Here is a 7,058-nt window from a genome sequence, read left to right on the forward strand (position 1 = left end):
CTCTTGATCCTCGAGATGTGAACATCAGAAGTTTCTCATTCAGTGTTACTGCACTCTCTGTTTTTATCCACAGTCACTTTATTATGTCTCTCTGATTTTGATTGAACTCTAAGATCATATCATCCACCTATTATTGAGGAGAAAAAACAGCTCCATAGAGACATATCACTGTTTTCAGAAAGGGCATCCATGTGCACTGTGCCAAAATAAGATGTTACATGCATAGCAGTCCATTGCATTAGAACCAGCAAAGTCACCTGAGTATGGGATTAAAACTACTCACCTGTCTGTTATTTCCTGGCCATACCTGTGAACACACAAACACAATAAGAAAGTAAGAAAGAAGAAGAAAAAATATAGACATTTATTTTGGTTGGAAGTTTGCATTTTAATCAGAGTTTTGTGAGTCCCTGAACTTCCCACATCAGCTTCTCCTCTAGTATTCTATTACCAATTGCCTTTAAGGTAGGAATAGTCATTTGATCTAGCAAATTCTTAGACTCTGACCTGAATATTACCTTTAAAGTACTCTGTGAAAGAGACTAGTGGTGGAAATAGTTAAAATTCAGAAGCATAATGTATTTATATATATATATATATATATATATATGTTTACATCTTCTGGAAGTTTTACATCATTTCATTTTCTCAGGTATAATTAATAGAAAATAAAGGGATAAAAATTAGATTCTTAAAAGGAGTCAATATACTAGACAAGGAAGACAGACAAAGGTCGTTGGGACAATAGAAATGATTCAGAGGAGGGCTATGGAATATCAGATAAAAAATAAGGACTTATCTTCTCTGATGACTGAATTTTTTTCAAATCTTGTGCTCTGATATCTTTTATGAAATTTCTTATCCAAACATCATGGCACATGCCTGTAATCCCAGCAATTTTGGAAGCTGAAACCTGAGGATTGCACGTTCAAAACCAACCCTGGCAACTTAAAAAGACCCTGTCTCGAGAAAAAAAAAAAATCTCCAAAAGAGCACTTTAAAATTATGTATCTTGAATCAAGGATTTCTTAAGTTATACATTTGAGAAATATTTATGATTTTATGAAAAAGGAAGCTAGGTTCTTTCTTCTTTATCCCCAAGACTTTCCAAAAAGTTGCATTATGACAACAGGCTCATGAATCACTTATTTTTATATTCAATATGAACAATAAGCCAGGAATTCAGAATCAGATGTGGTTAATGGTGCTGAACCTCCAGTGAAAGAATGAGTTCATCATACATTTCAGAGACACTAGTCAATTAACTCCGTCCTGTGATCTCCACAAGTTTGCATTTCTCAATTCTATGACATTGTATAAATTACTTTTTCTAAGAGGAGTAACTTTTTCTTCTGCAAAGATAATCAGTTGGAATAGCAATTGTCCTACAGCAAGCACAGTGTCTGACTTATTGAAAAATAAAAAGGCAATGTGTGAGCACTACCTGACGGATACACGTAGTGGGGTGTTGGACACCTATTAGTTTAATGGAGCTGTTGTAATAGGAAATACTGGTAAAAAAAAAAAAAAAAAAAAAAAAACAAAAAAAAAAAAAAAACTGTGAGATTATCTTATGGATAGGGAGGTTTACTCCCTACTTGTTGTGAGATGGCTGTATTCTTTTCTTACCAGGTACCTGCAGAGCATTATCAGTTCTTCATATTACTGTCAGTTATCATTCATCATTTTTTCTCCTCCATGAATTCCAGTCTCGTTCCCTTGAGTTTTGTGTTGTGTGCTCTGTGTAACAGAACACAGTTAATGTCATGAACTCTAATCCATTCGATGCCTGGGTTATCTGCCAGTATGAACCTGTGGACATTCCTGAGATGGTTTTTCACACTTTTCTTTTGTCTCTGCAAATGGACACATTTTCTTCTCTCTACATCTATCTGAGACCATGTCTGTGTGTCCATCCTCCAATAAAACTCATAGCAAGTTCTGTAGCATTTTGAGACACAGTATAAGTTTCCTGAGATTGAATTGTACACGAATGCCCCTGGCCACTGATTCTAATGTTCTCTAGCAAGTGTGTGGAGAAGAGGACAGAGTTATAAACATGGTATGGGGGATTTCCTCGTCTCTAGTTGAAGCCTTGAGGGAGCTAGTGGAGTTTCAGTTGGTCCTTCTGGGTTTGTGCACACGTAATATACCTGCAATTATTTCTACAGTTGCAGAAATCTCCTCACTCTCTCCACTTTTATTCCATTCCCCATAGGATAAATGCAAAGACATTGATATGCAAAAGATTTATTCCTTTAAACTGAGTTCCTTTTCTTCTGTCCTTACTTATAAAAAAACTAATGTCCTCTGAAATGCTGACATGTTCCTATGCCAATTCCACTCTATCTTTACAAATCCTTGTGGTACTCCTTTTCATAAAGGAAAGTTTTTCTTTTTCTTTATAGAAAGAAAAATGTGTTCATATTTAAGCACCCCTTTATCATGTCTTTACCTGTTGATCTTCTGTAGATTCCATTGAAACCTTTTCTTTGCAAATTCAGTAACATCATCAGAATGACTAATTATAATAGACATTTCTAAGTCCTACCATGCAGAACTCTAAGGAAGCTGTTGTACATGTCACAAAATTTTTATTCATCCCTCCCTTTCACCCTTTTTCCTTGCTACTTTTCTTCCTTCTTCTTTCAAAATCAGTAGTGATACATTCCTATCTGTGAAGGAATCATGTCGTGTATTCTGGATACAAACACACAAATGGCACAGTCTTCAAATTGTTCATCCTGTGTCTATACATTAGTATGCCATTTATCATGAAAGTCTCTGAGAAATTTAAGGCATTTATGCACATGGTATTTATCATTGTTCTTGACAATTTTTCAGTAAGTTTCTTTCCCTTATGTAGCTGAGAGGTACTTCATGTAATGTAGAGACATTAGCAAATTAACAAGAATGGTATGGTGAAGGACATTCACAGTTGATTTCAGGCAGCGTAAGAAAGATGAATATAGATACAAGACATTTACTGTGTTCTTTGCAGAAGTTCCTCTGCAAAGAAAGTGAAAAGAATTATTGCTTTAGGTTGAATGGCATTAATTCTAAACGCAGATTGGTATCTGTGATAATCCTCAAGTTCTTGAATAATCAACAAATCACTTAGGTAGTTTCCTTCCTTCCTCTTTGGTTCTACTAATTTTATTTAAATGTTGGTACAGCCCAAAGTTCTATCCTAAGTCCTTTCATTTCAATACTTCACAAATTTGCTCGCGATTCTATCTTCTCAAAATGATTTAATTATTACCATTTTGCTAATTTCTATAACATTATTTCCAGCCCAGATTTTCTCCCTCTTTTCCAGATAAAAAAGGGTCAGAAGGCTTATCTAAACTTCAGTTCATGACTACATTCTTTGAAAAAATGTCACTGACTACTTCCAGAGTAGGTTAAAAAAAAATTCCAGTTTACATGTAAAGTTTGGAAATGCCTTCACACATGGATGAATGTGTGCATATTTCAATAAATATTTCCATTTATCTTCTGCTCATTTATAAAGGGATTAGTCTTAATCTGTTTCCCCTAAGTACACAGGTATGCATTCATTCAGAAGCACAGACCAATCTGACGTCCTAAGTCTTTAGCAGAGTAAAATTTAATAAACCTATTTTCTTTCCTTCTTTTAAATTAGAAAATTTTGTTTAAATATATTGTAAAAATGATTAATAAGTTGAATGCCTATCATTTATTCTTTTAAGTAGAACATCAGGAAAATATTTATTTACCCCACAGTGTTTTGTTACATAGAAGAGCAGGACTTATCATCAGGACCTTATGTTCTTGATAGGATAACAGTGACATTATAATGAATTCTACTTTAGTGATTCATTTTGCTAAGAGATACAACATGTTTATGAATGCACTCTTATACCTCCTATTTAGAGCTGAGTGCCAAGAAATGTTTGCTTCCTTTGCTGCCTAATTATCTTTCTTCTCTTTGATATGTAATTTATCCAAAGACAAATTTGATCTGAGTGTACTCTTCTTATTCTTTGCGTTTTCCTGACTACCCCCTTAATTTTGTATTCATCTCTAAATTTATATGTTTGTTTTACTAATTTACATTTTAAAATTTTGCATTTTTTTGTGATTGTTCTGTATTTTGTTGTTGTTACTTGTACTCCTTATTGATTGGAAAACAAATTTGGATGGGGAGATTGGAGGAGAAGATTAATTAAAAATCAAGGCTTGAATTAATATCAGTATTAAGAAGTGGAAAAAGAAAACTTAGGGAGATGAATCATTATGCAGTCTAATTCAAGTTCTCAGCTGATTTTACAGAGAGTTCCGAAGCTTGGATGCAATTTACAGTAGTCCCAAATTGTGATAAGGGGGGCAAAGTCTTATGATCTTACATCAGTCACTGAATACCTCATTGTAGCAGAAAAGGCAAACATCCCAAATCTCTATAACTGTCAGAATGGATCAATGACTTATTCAGCTGGAAGTAGCCCAGTATAATCCTCTGATTACCACTAAGTGGCCCATTTGTCTCCCTATGGAATTATACCAGGTCGGGGTCAAGCTGGCATTCACCCACAGATGTAACTGGACCACTGTATCGAAGTAGAGCTCCAACAACAATTTGCAGTCTCCACCTTTGTCATTGTGGCTATACCATTTATAAGTGTATTATACAAACACCAGTCCATTTACTAACAGTATCTGGAGGGCATCACATTTTCATTCTGTTTTTCTACAGTGGTTTGTCTATTCTTCTACATTATCTTCTCTTTCGTAGAATGCCTTCTGGTTGGCAACAAAATGTAACAAGGTATTTACACTTTGCTCTTAACTCCCATAAATCTTTTGTATCCATCTAATCAAATATCTCTTAACTTTCCCATTTTTTTCCTCCCAAGTCTGACTTGCTGGTCCAATATTTGTCACTCTCCACAAGCCACTGCCTATTACAGCCAGTGGTCCCTTAATTTCACACTAAATTGATGACCTGGTTCATTGCTGAAAGTTTTGCCATGGGGAAGACTTTCAATATCCAAGATCATTCTGAATCAAAGAATGAGCATGCATTTTAGGTTTTCATGCACAAATCAAGCTAACTACTCCATGAATCAACCTTCAGAGTTTTCTTTATCATCTGCTTTTATCAGATCCTCTATATGACTATAAATGTGAGTTAATGGGATGATATAGGAATCAGAGCTACCACTTGGGCAGATTATCTATGCCTACCAGGCATAGTTAAGGGTCTATTTGTATTATACTGTTTTTATCTTGTGCAGGTGTTTAAGGCTTACAGTTTATGACACATGTCAAAAAGCCATCAGTAATTCTTCCTGTATTATTCATTTGTGTTTCATGTTGACAATATACTTTAATACCTCAAACAAGTAACATACTATCAGTTCCTTTTAAAATGTGTATGATTTCCACTATAAATACATGTCTATGTTCCAGAATTCTTGATTTCTGCATTATGATTCACCATCTGGGGCATGCCATTTCTGTTATATGGAACTTTTTCCAATCATTAATATGTCTATCTAATACTATAGAATATTCTAGGTCATATCATTTGGTAGGAATGTTGCACTTACAACACCCTGAACCTGCTTGAACAACCTTTCCTATCTGGATCACATTCAGCATTTTATATCACTTAGATCATTTAAATAAATTTTTAAGTATAAAAATGTTTCCTAATCAACTCAAATAGCAAAAATTTTGTTTTCCTCTTCTTGATAGAGGGTGAAATATGCATTCATTTTTCTTTTCTTTTCTATTTTTTTAATTAGGTGATTGTCCAGAATACTCCTCGGCAATATGTAATCTACAGAATTTACCTACATTATGAACACCTGAATTGTTATAGGTTTGTTTTCTCCCTCCTCAGGAGGAAAACATGTATTTTACTGATGGTACCAAATGCCACCTATTCTTACAAATCCATTCAGACTACCACAATATGATTAATACAATGTTCAGTATAGTGGGTTGTGGGATGTTGGGACAGTCTAGGTTTTTTCAGTGATAGAGGGAAAGGAAGATAGCAAAGCTTTTTATGGGAAGGTGAATACGATTTATTTTCTGTTTCCCATGAATGTCAAATGTACCTCTTACATATACAAGGATCTCTTCTTTTCAAACAAGATCATAACCTTACAATAGATGACCTGCAGATACTAGGAGTTTGGCTTTCTCTGAAGCTTGTTTACTCTTGCCATTAAGTCTTAGGCTTGGTTTTAGCTTTCTTTGTGACCTTGCTTCAGAGATCAGAACTTTTTATTCTTCCACCAATGAGACCCTATATATAACACATTTAGCTTTGTAAGTTTTTATTTTCTAGTTATATATATTGATAGTATTTTAGAGTAGCATTAGGTTTATAGAAAAATACAGAAAATTCTCTTATAACCACTACATTAAAGCACACCAAATTTCCTCCACTAACAATACCCCATGGCACAGTGGTACATGGTAGGTTGAAAGATGCACCAAATGGAAAAATTATCAGCCTAAGTCCAGGGTCTACATAAGGAACACTGCTGGAGTTGAACATTCTGTGTACTTTGACAAATGGATAATGGCATGTATCCATTGTAATATCACCCAGAATAGTTTCATTGACCTAATAGTCCTCTATACTCCAAACTAGATGCCCTTCAACAGATGAATGGATAAAGAAAATATGGTGCATAGACACAGTGGAATATTACTCAGTCTTAAAGAAAAATGGAATTATGGCTTTGGCAGGTAAATGGATGGAGCTAGAGAATGTCATGCTAAATGAAATAAGTCAATCCTGAAAAACTACAGGCCAAATGTTTTCTCTGATATGGGGATGCTAATTCACAATAAGGGGTGGAGTCTACTTTGGGTTAGACAGAGGGTAGAGAAAGGAGGGGAGAGGGTAGGGTTGTAGGAAGGATAGTAAAATAAATCAGACTTTATTACCCTATCTGCATATATGATTACACATCTGGTGTGACTCTATATTGTATACAACTAGAAGAGTGAGAAGTTCTACTCCATTTATGTATGATGTGTTAAAATGCATTATATTCTTATATATAGCTAATTAG

This window comes from Sciurus vulgaris, assembly GCF_902686455.1.
Source record: "Sciurus vulgaris genome assembly, chromosome: 11".
NCBI classification, from domain to species: Eukaryota; Metazoa; Chordata; class Mammalia; order Rodentia; family Sciuridae; genus Sciurus; species Sciurus vulgaris.